Source organism: Sus scrofa, chromosome 7 (assembly GCF_000003025.6).
Source record: "Sus scrofa isolate TJ Tabasco breed Duroc chromosome 7, Sscrofa11.1, whole genome shotgun sequence".
NCBI lineage: Eukaryota > Metazoa > Chordata > Mammalia > Artiodactyla > Suidae > Sus > Sus scrofa.
Window position 1 is genome coordinate 74,297,594 of NC_010449.5, and position 14,819 is coordinate 74,312,412.

Genomic DNA, 14,819 nt, shown 5'->3' on the forward strand with positions numbered 1-14,819 from the left:
GGGGTCCAAGAATTTGCATCTCTAATTTGATGCCAGTGCTGCTGGTCCAGGGAGCAGCCTATAGAATCACTGGCTTACAGTGTAAACCAACAATAATGGAAAAAAATAAAAATCATTATATATATTTAAAAAAAAAGAATCACTGACTTAGAGGAGGAGAAAAAGTGAGAGAGATGAGGTTTGTTCCTAAGACGTCATTATTTTAATACCTCATATAATAGAGATGGGGTTTCTTCAGGGCATTTTAGGAACTTGCCCAAAGCATTTTATGTTTCTGATGGTTGTGCCACTTCTCCTTGTTCAGGTTAGATCATTCTGATTGCTCTTCAAATGAGTGAATTTTACACGAAAATATTTCCGCCTTCTATTCCTACTGTAAAATACTAAACCTCTGGTTTCCACGTCATTCTGGGATGGACTGAGATTGGTGACCTTGATATTGATAAATCCAGTAACTACCCTGTTTCCTTTCTTTGGAGATGTTAGACATTTGTGGAGAGGAGGTTGCAGAATATTCTGGTAGCTTGATCCTTAAGATTGGAGAACAGGTGAATCACTTGTGAGCAAGCTTAAAAAGAATTTGCAATGTTTTGTTTTCTCTGAAGGGACAGCTTAGCCTGGCCTTGGAGGGAGGTGCCAGGTGTCCTGTGGTGGGGAGGCCCGGTGAAGGCCTTCCATTCTTTCTGGAGGATAGTGGTGTTGGCAGTGACGGAAGGAGATCCTTTTTCACTCTCCAAAGGGGGGAAAGGCTAACTTTCAGGGATCCTTGTACAGTACTAGTTCTGCCCTATGTAACTGAGCTTCTAATCAAGCATGATTTGGGCACAACTCTATCTTAAGCTCTTCTCCTTACCCTCTAAGCTGTGGTCCTAGGCTTAGACAGCTCACAATGATTTAAGATGGCCCAGGTTGTGGCCTTGAATTCCAGCTGCTTTGTATCCCAGAGGCTTTGGGAACCTGCTGGAGTCAGGAGGATTCCCCAGATGACAACTGAGGAATAAGGTTTAGGTAGCACCCAAAGAGACTCTGTGTCTGAGGGTGTTGGTCCTTGAGGTCTTTCTTCTATTGCTGTGCCAAATGGAGTCCCAGCTGACTGTTAGGCTTTATCTCAGCTTTCCATTTGTGTTTTGTTTTAGTTTTAAAATGATTAGCACTAGAGAGACCTATCAGTAAATCAGAAACCTATTCAAAAACTCAAGTGTACCACTTAGTGTTTTAGTAGCTAAAACGGCAAGGCCCATGCCTGTCTTCCTGGCCGGAATTAGCGCTCAGTAAAGAAACAGCCCTTGGGCTTGTAAGTCTTAAGCTTCACTAGGTAACATAAATGGCTTCTCCTACTTAAAACAAGTAGGGAACATTTTTATTTTAAAATTCTTTTCCATAACTTGATGTTTATATTTTGGGTGTTCCCCCTGCTTTTTGCTGGGAGGACTTTTTCCAGTGTGGGGGAAGCTTCCTTTCACTTCACTTTCTCAGTACATGACCACTTGTTATCTTGGCTAAGTCTGTCGTGAGACTGTCATTTTGATCATCAGAGCTGTTGTTCTGGGGTCACAGAGAGTTATGGTCCATGCCCGGAAGGCGGTTTGCCTCAACCTTCCTAGAAGGCGCTTTTAAACTAACACTCTGTTTGTAGTGCACTAGTTCAATTCTAAGATCCATTTTTTTTTTTTCCTTTTCACGTTTCATCATTTTCCAATTTCAGAAATCCAGGTGGGTCTTATAAATATTAACACATTTAATGTATGGTTTCTTCTCTTCCTGTAACCTGGAGTGTTAATAGTGACTTCTAGTGAACAGCATCCTAAAACAAAGCAAGTTTGGTTCATTTTCTGGGTAGAAAATGTGGTTTCTGCTGTCCAGCTGGTAGAATTGAGCAGTCATTGCAATAGCTCAGCAGTCCCCAGAGCTTGCGGAAGGATACCATTGGGTGAATGCTAATAGGTGTGCTCTCCTAAAGGGCAAATCAATTTGGAAGCGCTGCATCTTATTTTGTCCTCTCCTGGGGATTCTCAACAGGTGTAGAATCATATCAGAGACTCCGAGAAGTACTACAGTTGACAATATCAACAACTGAAAACTTGGTTATATTTATTCAAGCAGGCATTTCCCAGACCATTTTTGAGATGAGGCGTCTTATCTTCCAGGACTCCTTTACTGCACCAGCATATCCGAGCAGTTCTACTATATTGTTTAATACCATCAGGTGGGGTGGTTTCACCTGGTCTCTCCTTAAACTAGAGGGACATCATAAAATATGTACATAATTGATTCACAACTGTACAAATGATTACTATTTATTTCCGAGTTGAGAGAAGCCATTTTAAGCTCAGGCGGCTGAGGACGTCTCCAAGCAGGGGCTAGACTACGGAAATGTTAGAAATGATGGGTAGGCCTTTTGTAGAGAGGAGAAGAGGCGTTTTAGATTGGTGGTGTTAGGGAGCGGGAGTGTAGAGTCGTACCTGTGCCTGCATAGAAATGCTTTTCAGAGCACCTAAGAAACGGACTGTGCCTAGCACAGAGCTAGAGTGAATCTGTGCCACGGGCCAGAGAACCTGTCATTAAGTTCTCCCTTGATTGTAGAAAGCCACTGAAGTAACAGATGAATTCTTATGACCACAGGAGAGCTTGCAGTGGATAAAGAATGGGGGGAATACAACACAGGCTGAAAGCAGGGACGTTTGCATGGGACCAGAAAGGCAGAGGGAAGTGTTCCTAGGCTTTTAGAGGATAGTTCCAGGTACAGAGGGCTTAATTTCAACATGAGTCCAGTTGAAGAGTATTGGATGGGCTTTCTAGGAAAAGGGAACCTTGACTGAAGTTTCAGAAATAAGGAGAAAGAACTCTTATAACGCAACAATAAAAAAGCAAATAACCCAATGTAGATGAGCAAAGGATTTAAATATACATTTTTTTTTTCAGATAAGATATACAAATGGTCAATAAGGAAATGAAAAGGTGCTCAGCATCCTTAGTTCTTGGGGAAATATGGTTCAAAACCTCAGCGAGATACCACTTTACACCTATCAGGATGGCTATAATCGAAAAGACATATAATAACAAGTGTTGGTGAGGATGTGGAGAAATCAGAACCCTCCTTCGTCACATTGTCCATGGGAATGGAAAACAGTGCAGCTGCCGTGGAAAACAGGCAGTTCCTCAAAACTTGTTAGACATCAGGGTACCTCATGAGCAATTCCACTCCTTGGTGTATTCCCAAGAGAATAGAAAACACGTTCGTGCAGACACTTGGACACAAATGTTCATGGTAGCGTTGTTCACAATAGTCAAAAAATGGAGACAGCCTAAATGTCTACCAACTGATGAATGGATAAACAAAGTGCATAGCCACACAGCGGAATATCCTTTAGCCATAAAAAGGAATGAAATTCGATTCATGCTCCAATACAGATCAACCCTGAAAACCTACTATAGGGGAGTTCCCGTCGTGGCGCAGTGGTTGTCGAATCCGACTAGGAACCATGAGATTGTAGGTTCGATCCCTGACCTTGCTCAGTGGGTTAAGGACCTGGTGTTGCGGTGAGCTGTGGTGTAGGTTGCAAACACGGCTGGGGTCCTCGCGTTGCTATGGCTCTGGCGTAGGCTGGTGGCTACAGCTCTGATTAGACCCCTAGCCTGGGAACCTCCATATGCCATGGGAAGCGGCCTTAGGGCAAAAAGACAAAAAAAAAAAAAAAAAAAAAAAAGAAAACTTACTACATGAAAAAAGCCAGACACATAAGGCCACATATTGTATAATTCCATTATGAAATATCCAGAATAGGCAAATCCATAGTGACAAAATATTCATCAGTGGTTGCCAGGGGCTGGGGAGAGATGAATGGGAGAAACTGATATGGGTATGGGGTTTCTTTTGGGGGTGATGAAAATATTCTGGAATGGTTGCACAATACATCAACACTACTGAATTTTACACTTTAAAAGGGTGAATGTTAAAGTATATGACTCTCTCAATTTTAAAAAAGCAAGAATGCCACTGTGGGTATAGTGAAGGGAGAAGTAATAAGGAGAAAGTGGTTTGAGAGATGCAGGAATAGGCTGTCAGCTTCAGGCCAAATTTTCTGCTCTTGGGGGAGCGGGGAGAATCTAAATAATTCCCGTCTTTGGACCTTCTAGGATTTTTCTGCTACTCTTCCATCCCTAAGTCCTTCCTCTGAATTAAAAGGTTTGAGTTCCAAGTTGTTCCTGAGTCAGTGGGACTGTTTTCATGGCGAATACCCTGTGAACTTGCAATTGGCGTGTGTTTCTCTGGGCTTCCCTCTGGAGTTTAATTCTGTATTTAGGCTTCCTTGTGATCCACCAGAGGGAAATGGGCAGTACTGACTGGGCAGCTTATGTTTAGCTTCTCCCTCCAGATTTGGCTGTGGTAGATGTTTTAGTGTCATCTTCTAAGTTATTTGTGGAACTGTGTCCAGACCACCCTTTATAAGAAAGTCTCTGACTGTATTAAACAGGGTTCATGTGGTACTTGGCACCACAGGAGCATCACAGTATTTGGGTCCAAGAGTCATGATGCTAAATGAGGTTTAACACGCTGGACCTGGGGCAGTTGTTCCTCTCTGTTGAGACTGTTTCTACCCTCTCTGTGTGGCATAGCTTAGCTGTGCTTGTCCAGCTCATGGACAGGAAGCACCTGGGGATCCTTGTTAGGTGCTGACCCTGATTCACTAGACCTGGGTTGGGGTCTGGAATGGTGCACATGTAACAAGCTCCCACTGATGCGTTCCGTGGGTCAGTCTCTGAGTAGAAGCTGTTAGAGGGAGGAGAAGTTGGCCTTGGAGTAGGACCAAGCTGAAGGTGAAATGTAGCTCCACCATGAATTTGCTGTGGGAACCCAGGCGAGGTAAGTAACATCTGAGCCACTGTTTTCTCATCTAAGATCAGAGTGAGACCTAGCGCCTAGAAAAGTGCCTAACACAATGTAACTGGTGTGTTAAATATTCTTCGCTCTCTCCTTTCCACAAGGGCTAAGAATTCCATGGTTAGGACTAAGGAAAAATTTTATGTAAGAAAGCCAAGGGCTTCGAAGTGGTTTTTGATTTGTATGGTGGGGTTGGAGAAGTGGGGGAGGAGCTGAAGTAGGAGAAAGGGTATGAATCCTAGTCCTCAGAACAACATCTATTTGCTATTGGTTCTCATATTACTATAGCTTTGGTAAAGACACTGAGCTAGTCTCAGATGAGTCTGGATAACTTTCAGTCAAGCTGTTGGGTCTTGATTGTGCTTTCACAGAGTTGGTTTCTTTTTGGCCAGAAGGGCAGCCCTTGGCTGCTCGGTTGGTGCTAAGGTTCCTTGGTATGGTGGTCTCGGCCCATCCCTGCCTGGCTGCCTTCCTCTCCCTCACTTGCTGATGTTCATCTCTTATGAAGATGGCAGAAAATAAAGGGATCTAAAACATACACCGTTTGGTTTCATTCACAGAATGAGTGACTCTCTCTCGGGATCAGGTTGAAAATATTTGCTCCATTGTTGGCTTTAGAAAATCTGGGCATTTCATTAGTTCACCTTCTGTGAGTGTGCTAAACTCTGAAAAGTTAAGTTGAATTAGGCCAAAAGTTAAGTTGAATTAGTTAAGTTGAATGGGGATCAACTGAAGAGGAAGAATTGGAAACTAAATCCTGGCACTGGCTGTAGTTCTCCTATGTGGACCCTGGAGCACTGCCCTCACCCAGCCTCAGTTTCCTGTGTTGCTCTTCGGGACCAGCCCCTGCCGGCCAGCCTGCCTCACGGGCTGGATTTGGAGTTCTCGTGATCAGCTCCTGTGAGGGCATTTGTGGTTTAAGAGGATGGACCTTTGGAAAGTGTGGGCTGTCACCCACCAGAGCCAGCTTGGATAAGGGCTTCCTCTCAGGTCACACGAGGTGAGCGGTGGCCTAATAACCTCAGTCCTGTTTCTGTTTCCTTTGTCATGATCCGAAAGGCGAGGATGTAATGATCGTGTTTACATTTCACCTTGGTGGATTCTTTCCACTTTCCTCTTGGAAAAAAACTACACACCAATTGTTTGTAAGATTTTAACAAAACTTGTGATGGAACATGATGGAGGATAATGTGAGAAAAAGAGTATATATGTATGACCGGGTCACTTTGCTGTACAGCAGAAATTGACAGGACATTGTCAATCAATTATAATAGAAAAAATAAAAATCTTAAAAAGAAAAAAAAAAAAAGATTTTAACAGAACCACAAGTGTGGTGAATCAAACTAGTTTCTGATCATCACAGCCTGAAATTCACTGCTTTCCTAAGGTTGGTAATATCACACTGTGAGGCCCTGTTTCACTTTGTTGGACCGTTTTGTGCCCGGGCAGGTGCCTGATGGCTCTGAAGAGAAGGGGATTGTTCACTTAGTTACAGTGCCGAGGCTGAGCCTTTAAACAGGTACTTGAGGACAAGATACTCAGGTCGAAGCCAAACACACTGAGCCTCATGATACTGCCCTTCCTGAAGGTGGACGCAGGAATGATCTGAGCAGTGTTGTACTATGGTCACCCTTCATAACCACGGTTGGTCAGAGAGGTTATAGATCAGCAAGCTGGTCTTTGTACACTGCTTGGGAATATCTTGCTTCACCCAGTCTAAGGTGACAGTCAGCAGGATCTAATGGTTGAGAAGTTAATATTATTCTTAAAGAATTTAATCTACTCTCTCATTAAGTAGCAATAAGGAAGCTGCCCTGCTGCTGAGAAGGAGCTAGGTGGAGAAAGCTAGGTGTTCCTGATGTAAGTCCTTTTAAAATTAAATCCTTATACAATGGTAACAATAGTTTTTGGTTTGCGTTTTGTTTTTTAAGTGAGTTTAAGGTAGAATTTGGTGCTTATATAAGGAAATCAAAGCAAATAAAACATATCGCTCAGTTTCATCCACTGGAAAATGGACATTTTCCTTTGTTTTTTGTCCTTTTAGGGCCACACCCAAGGCATATGGAAGTTCCCAGCCTAGGGGTCAAATCAGAGCTGCAGCCACAGCAACACCAGATCCGAGCTGCACTGTGTCTGCGATCTACACCATGGCTCACGGCAATGCTGGATCCTTAACCCACTGAGTGAGGCCAGGGATCAAACTTGCATCCTCATGGATGCCAGTCAGATTCATTTCCTCTAAGCCACGATGGGAACTCCCAAGACATTTTCCTTTGAATCATATCCTTTTCTGACTGTCAGCCACACAACCCCTGGTCTATCTGGTGGTCGATTTTTTAAAAATGGAACAGTGAATGCTGAACTCGGACACCTCGCCTTGGTCTCAAACCTCACTAGACCATGGTTTCCTTCAAAGGCCGGGGTCCCTGAGGCCGCGTGCCTGGTATATAGGAGAGAATCAGTAAAAATATGTTGAGTTGGACCTCTGCTTTCTTCTGGAAGTCCCCCATCCCGTCTAGTCTATTAATTTTTCTGGCCATATACTTTTTTTTTTTTTTTTTTTTTTTTTTGTCTGTGCCTTTTCTAGGGTGCTCCCGTGGCATATGGAGATTCCCAGGCTAGGGGTCTAATTGGAGCTGTAGCCGCCAGCCTACACCAGAGCCACAGCGACACGAGATCTGAGCTGCATCTGCAACCTACACCACAGCTCACGGCAACACCGGGTCCTTCATCCACTGAGCAAGGCCAGGGATCGAACCCACAACCTCATGGCTCCTAGTCAGATTCGTTAACCACTGCGCTGCGACAAAAACTCCTCCATATACTTTTTGAACAGCATTTCCCTAGAGACAACCCTGAGCTCCCACAGCACGTGGTTCTAAGTGCTTTATAGATGCTGATTCCTTTCATCCCCTCCAACACTTCTCAGCGGGGTCACTGTTATTCCCTATTTCACAGTTTTTTTCGACTGAGACAGAGGTCGTGTGACTTGTATAAGATCCCACAGCTGCCCCATAGCAGAGCTGGGAGTGACCCAGGTACTCGGGGTTCAGGATCCCCACTCTCATGGACAAAACAGCTCACCTGAGCCTCAGTAGACTTGCGCTCCGCCCTGCTCAGTGCTCCAGTGCTCCCCTCCTTCCTGACACCTGGCTTTCTCCAGAGCTGCAGAGATGTGAGGGCAGACACGCCTTTCCATCTTCTCTTCTCCCTGCCTCCATCATTCTCTGCCCTTTTCTGCCCCAGTCCTGAGTTCCGGGAAGATGTGACCTTGAGTTTGGGAAATAGAGTAAGAGGTACAGCCCCATGGCCCACTTCATCTGCACTTGGGGGAAGGCCATTCACACAGGGGTTGTTCAAAATGAACTCCGTCACTTGGGCAAGGCTGTGACCTCTCAGTTTATCAGGTGACCTCGCTCAGTGCCTCTCAAACCTTTCAGGGCACGTGAATCCCCTGGGCATCCTGTTAAGGCACAAATTCTGATTTGCTGGGTCTGAGGTGGGGCCTGGGGGTCTGCTCTGCTCATGGGCTTCCAGAAATGCCCAGGCTGCCTTGGCCCAAGGCCCTGAAGGAGCCCTGAGTTCCTGCAAGGCTGAGCCTACCATTTCAGGCACTGTCTGGCCTGCACAGGCCTAATCCCTAACGTAGGTCCTAGAGGAGACCTTGGACAGCTAGAGAGGGACCCACCGAGACTAGAAGTCTCAGAAAGACAGAAGCTTAAGAGAGAGTGAGAGCGTAACAGAGTAAAAAGAAATTTGATGCTTCCAGAATTACATGTGCACATCATTGCCAGAGGTGAGCTGAAAAACTTATTCCAGAGCAGCCCCAGTGATCCAGCTATGAGATTGCCAAGTGCAATAACTCCTCTTTGAGTTGAAATTTCACAACTAACCTATGCCACTGGCCCCCAAGACTTGAAAGTAATCTTCCGAAGTTCCTCAAAATCTGCGTCTCCGCAGGTTCTCCCTGCTTTCCACCTGTGTTTGCTGCCCTCTGTGCCAACAGTCATAGGAAGCAATGTGGGGATGCCAGTTGTACATAGAAATATGATGTGATCTCGTTGTGTCTCATCTGAATCTCATAATTACCCAGCTGTTGGTACAGATGAGTCGTGAGACCTGGGAGTCAGACTCCTTCAGAAGCACAGGCTCACCTGTGAAGGAGCTGGGAGCAGGCACGCTGTGGGAGTGTGACCTGGTGCCTCTTGCTCTTCTTACCTGGCCTGGCTGCTTAAGTAAATTTATGCCCCGAGATCATTAAATTGGTTTGCTCTGTTTGGCTTTGCACAGGAGGAGGCATCTAGGTGGATTTTTTACTTGAAGTTTAGCTTTCATACAGAAACATGCACAGATTACATGGGTGCAGTGTAGCGGGTCTCTGTTGTCTGAGCAGCACACCCTTTTAAGGATGACCATAAGCATCCCAGAATCTCTCCTTGTGCCTGTCCCTTCCCGTTATTTCCTCCTCTGCGGGAGCACTGCCCTGACTTCTAAGACTATGGCTCACCTTTGCCTGTTTTTGAGTTTTATATAAATACCCTCATCTTTTTGTATTCTGGTATGTCTCACCCTTCCCCTCGACACTGTGAGATTCATCCCTGTCAGGCTTGCAGAGGTAGCTGGATTATATCCCATTGTATAAACATGCCACGATGACTGCTTATGGACCTTTGAATTGTTTCTAGTTTTTGGCTGTCACGAATGATGCCACTGTGAACATTCATGTGTATATTTTTCAGGATATGCATTTCTGGTGTGTGTGTACGTGGCTGTGTGTGTAAATCTGGGGTCCTTCGGTGTGAGTATGTTCAGCCCTAGTAGATATAGCCAGAGTTTTCCACTATGGCCACTCCAGCTTGTATCCCTATCTGCTGTAAGTGAGAGTTCCCATTACTCCACATTCTTGCTAATACTTAGTTTGGTTGTCATTTTCATTTTACCCCTTCCAGTGTTGTGGAGAAGTCTCTAATTCTGGTTTTAATTTGTGTTTCTCTGATCACTGTTTGAAGCATAGTGTCTTTGCCTGTGTATTTGGCATTTAGAAATCTTTTGTAAAGTGCCTGTTCAAGTCTCTTGCCTATTTTTCAATTGTGTTGGTTTGTTTTGCCTTTTAAAACACAGCGAAAGCATCTATGAAAAATCCTTGAAATTTATAGTGAGTCACCCGTCACTCATCAGTGAGATTGGATTGTATTCTCAGACATAATTTCTGGAGATCCCCTCCTGCAGGAGGCACAGCAGAATGAGGTGGGCTGAGGATAGGCAGAGGCATAAAACCCGTAGCAGGGGATGTCCTAAAAAGTTGGGGAGCTCCAGGGTCTGTGGTTCAGGGCAATTGCAAAGTCTTGAGATCACCTGAAAGCTTGAAAGCAGCTCACTTCAATGTTTGCCTTTTATGGACTGTCACTCTGGGAGATTGTAGACCAGCTCCAAAAGTATTGCTAAAAATATTTTAGGAATCGCTTTGAGTATATTGTTTTGGATATTTTTAGTTACTTTCCAAATGCCCTTTGAGCATGTATTTGATTTGGGGAAATAGCGGACGACATCTCAGAACCCAGTCCAGTGAATAAGGAGGGTGCCTCATGGGTGACTTAAAAAAAATAAAACATTCTTTATAGGATCTGCCTATAGGGGGATGGAAGATGAGCAGAAAGCAAGAAGGCACAGCACCAAGTGCTTGATTTTCCTGATCTCTTTTCATCTTTACGGTAACCTGTGAAGTACTAACTGATGTGAGTATTTCCACTTTGTAGATGAAAAGTCAGACATGGAAAGGGAAAGAGAGCATGATGGAGGAGTCAGACCTAGCTCTGTCTTACCCAAGGGCCACTTGTGCCCTTTCTTTTTCCCCATCCTGCTTCACCCCTGACAAGTGTTAAAGGAATCATAAAATTGTTGCAGCCAGAAGACCATGGGCTGATGGCGAAGGTCTGATTTCCCATCCTAGGATAGACCCTAGGATCTGGGTGGGTCCTCTGCTGAGTGGGAGTGTGGGGGGAAAAAAGAATTTGGGGTCAGTCTTCAGGGCACTTGTTCTTTCCAAACATGATTTTAGAGGCCCTGCTATTCAGGGAAGCAGCTCAGGGCTTTCCAGTGTCCTTGCCCCACTTCCTTCTCTGCCGGGACCAGTAGCCTGACCCGTAGGCTTTACTCTGCTTGCTCTTCCTCTTGGCTGGCCATTAGCTGTCCAAGGAGTACTCTAAGATATGTTCATGAATATTGTCACCGTTGGAAACTTTATTCTATGTAAAAAATCTTTTTCCCAAGGGGCACGTGTATAGATCTGACCAGAAGAGGAAAAATATTACTGAGTTCTTTAATATGCATTCATTCCTGATCTTAAGAGAAAATTACCCATTAGTTTTCCCTGAAACAGCCGAATGGCTTTGGTGTGTAATAAAGATCTGCCAAAGTTATTCCTGAAAGAAGTGCCTTGGGTGGATTGCTCTCAGATGGACCCTGGAGCATCCAGCTAGCCCTGAGATGTGAAGGGCCTGGAAGAGACCCAGAAATACACTGGGAGGTCCCACAGGCTTGTTCTCGCCCTTCCTGGCTCATGGACCACATCAAGGCAGCCCTTTCCATGGCCCTTGGGGATGCTGTCTAAAAGCTGAGTACATGGAATGCAGAAGCTACAGCCTATTTTTCTGGCTCAAAGCAGTAGCAAAGACACCTCTGGACCTCTCTGACTGCACAGTATAAGTTTCTTCGTTTGATGGTTTACTTATTGTTAGCACCTTGCATCCTGTACAGCTTCAGTTTTCAAGGCAAAGCCCTGGGCTGTGGGTAACCAGATAACCAAACTGTTTCCTAAACAGATTAGAGTTTTATTTCATTCACAGTCACACAGTTTTCCCTGGATAAAATGAGATGGCAGATTAAAAAAAAAAAAAGTGAGGATATTTTAATGAAAACCTCTGCTGGTAAGACACTCGTTTCCTATCACATTTAATTCCTGTAGAGTATTCTAGAGCAGGTGTGAAGAGCCAGGTGTTGCTAAGGAGCACTTGTCCCCCAGTGACTGTGAATACTGATGTGGCCCCTTGACCTGTTTTCTTAGCAGATTACACGATCCTGTGCACGCCTGCAGGCCGAACACCTTGGGTTTGGACTCAGCTGGGGGGACGTCTGCGCTTATTATTCACCTCCTGCCAAAAGAAAGAACCTTATAAGTAGTGCTTTGTGTTCTGAATTTTACAGCACACTGAGTAAACACAAGTTACATGTTGTGAAGGGAGGAAGAAAAAGGTCCGCCACATCTTTATTTCGAGTGGGTGTAAGTAAATGACTGGTTCCTGGATGTGTAACTAGGATGTGGGTCACGGTCCCGCCGTCATCTCCAGCAGAGCAACAGTAAACATTCTCACCTGTGTTATCTTACAGGTGCAAGCCTCTAAAGTTCTTTATATCCTGAGACATTTTCCTCGAAGTTTTTTTGATTGGTTTTGCTTTTCCTCTTGCTTTGGGAATAAGGAGCCTCACATCAGTCAATCCCCAGTGCTTGCTTAATACTCTTAGGCTACAAATGAGGACCCCGAGGCAGTACGGTTCTGCCGTGAATCAGTGGTAAATCAGGGGCTCCTCATTCCAGCCTTTTGTTCCTCATTTCGTTGTGATTTTCTGAAATTTTGAAATATTTCTAAGATTCTCTGTTTTAAAATCTAACTTTCAGTTTAAGGTCATTCTGTCTTTTTTCCTTGCTTTGCGGTAACCAAAGCTTTAATTAAATTGGTCCAGTCCAAGGAGAGAACCGTGCAATGACTTTGTCTTGTTCTAAAAGTAATATTAAATTTATAGCTCTATAAATAATATATACTGAATTTGACAGTATTATTTGTATGTTTGAGTAAATAACTCTGAAGTGCTCCAATATTTTATGTCTGATGTGGCCAAGTTTCCACTTAGAGGAGACTGTCTTTGTGTTGAAGCTCACTGCCCTTTCTCTGTCACCTTGGTCTTGGTGAAGGGTGAATTCTCAGACTCATGATTTTTCTCTTTTTTGGGGGGCCTTTTAGGGCTACCCCTGCGGCATATGGAAGTTTCCAGGCTAGGGGTCAAATCGGAGCCACAGCCGCCGGCCGCAGCCACAGCCACACCAGATCTGAGCCACGTCTGCGACCTACACCACAGCTCACGGCAACGCTGGATCCTTAACCCACTGAACGAGGCCAGGGATTGTCCTCATGGATACTAGTTGGATTTGTTTCCACTGAGCCACAACGGGAACTCCAAACTCATGATTTTTCACTCTGAGTTTATGGAGGAAACCAGGATGTGTCTAATTATCATAGGGGCTGTCAGAAATTCTGCTCACAGTTCATTTGAAACCACTTTAATTAGAGAACATGTAATATAGCAACAGATTTTTTTTTTTTCTTTTAAAGAGGAGATCGGAGCAGATGAGCAGTTTTAGACCCCATAGGACACATGGGGATTGCTGCTTTAAAGGCCCAGGAGGAGCGAATAAGAACCCAACTCTGTCAGTCTTCACTGTGCTGTGGTGTGTAGGTGGATACTGATGTGCTCTGTAACTGGTCGTCTGTGATCTAGCTATTTCCCTTTAAAACCTGTCTATTTAAAATCACTTCTCTCTCCCCCTGTCCAGCTCAGGGGGCATTTCTTTTCTTTTTCTTTTTTTTTTCTTTTTCCTCTGCTGTCCTCGGAGCCAACCCTAAGGATGGAGAACCTTTGATGGAACAGCATCTTATCCTGAACTCAAAGTCTCACAGTCTTGATTAACTGGCAGCTATTCGCTTCAAAAAAAAAAGGCAAGACACTAGTGCTTAGAATCCTTAGGACTTATGGGGGTGAGAGTAAATGTACTGAGGGGAGAGCCAGAAAGCATGTTCAGAAGAGGTGGCCAGGCTCTTCTTGTGAATTGCCAAATAACTTGGCTTCTTTCGCCCATAGGACTGTCCTTCTTTTTCCCTGCCCCTATAGGGCAGGGTGCTGTCTTGGGTGCTAAGCTCAGATAGGCACAGATGACTGGTCTTTGGGGACTAGGGGGTGTTGACCTTTGTTTCTCAATTGGGTTTCTCTATTGGCTGGCTCCATCCTTCTTTCCCAGCTTTCTCTTTCCATAATCCCGTATTATGAATGGCATGAAGTACCTTAATAGCATCATTCATTTTCATTCTTTTGCCCATGAAGTGCCTTTCTTCTCCTGTCCATCTTATATCTTTGCAGTCATTCTTCAGACGCCACCTCTTTGAAACCTTCTGAACCACCGAACTTTTACCCTGAGATAGAGTTGGTCTCTGTTACTCCAATGCCATATATAACTTATGCTCAAGTATGATTATTTGCCTGCATGTCTAGACTGAACAGAGGGTTGGGACTGTGACTTGTATATCTTGTATCTTCAGCATGGTGCCTGGTATGTGCTATGTACCCCAAAGGGGATAGATAGGTGGCTGAATGGGGCACATTCAAAGAGAACTTCTGAGAAGGGAGAAGGAACACATTTTTAGCTGGGATACCTGGGAAAAGCTTTAGGAGTGGACAAGAGAGTTGTTTTTGCTACATACTTATATATATATATATATATATATATATATATATAAAAGTATATATGGTAAAGGATGGAAGTATGTGCTATGGAATTGAGCTGTGACATTCTTTTTAGAAATCGGCAAGAGATAACGTTTCAGTCATTTGGCCTTACTTCTTACATCTTGATTGGAAGATGCAGTTTCTATGTGTAAAATGAAATGATAGCCTATAAGGTAGATGCAAGGTTTGAGACTTTCAAAAGGCTCAGTTTCCTGCCTTGTATGTAGTGAGGGCTCAATAGGCTAAATGGTAGCTCTTGCCAACCATTGGCTTCTGGTGTGTGATAGAATTGGGGTGCATTTTATTAAGGTTCTGAGGCAGCCATTCCGCCATGCCCTGAAATACAAAATTTAGATTCATAGGTAACCACAGAATGTATGTC

At 44.3% G+C, this 14,819-nt stretch overlaps 1 protein-coding gene across 5 annotated transcripts in view; it reads left to right on the plus strand.

The window, feature by feature from the left end:
- STXBP6 (syntaxin binding protein 6) overlaps positions 1–14,819 on the plus strand; it is a 256,512-nt gene that overhangs the window by 2,735 nt on the left and 238,958 nt on the right. The window lies entirely within an intron of this gene.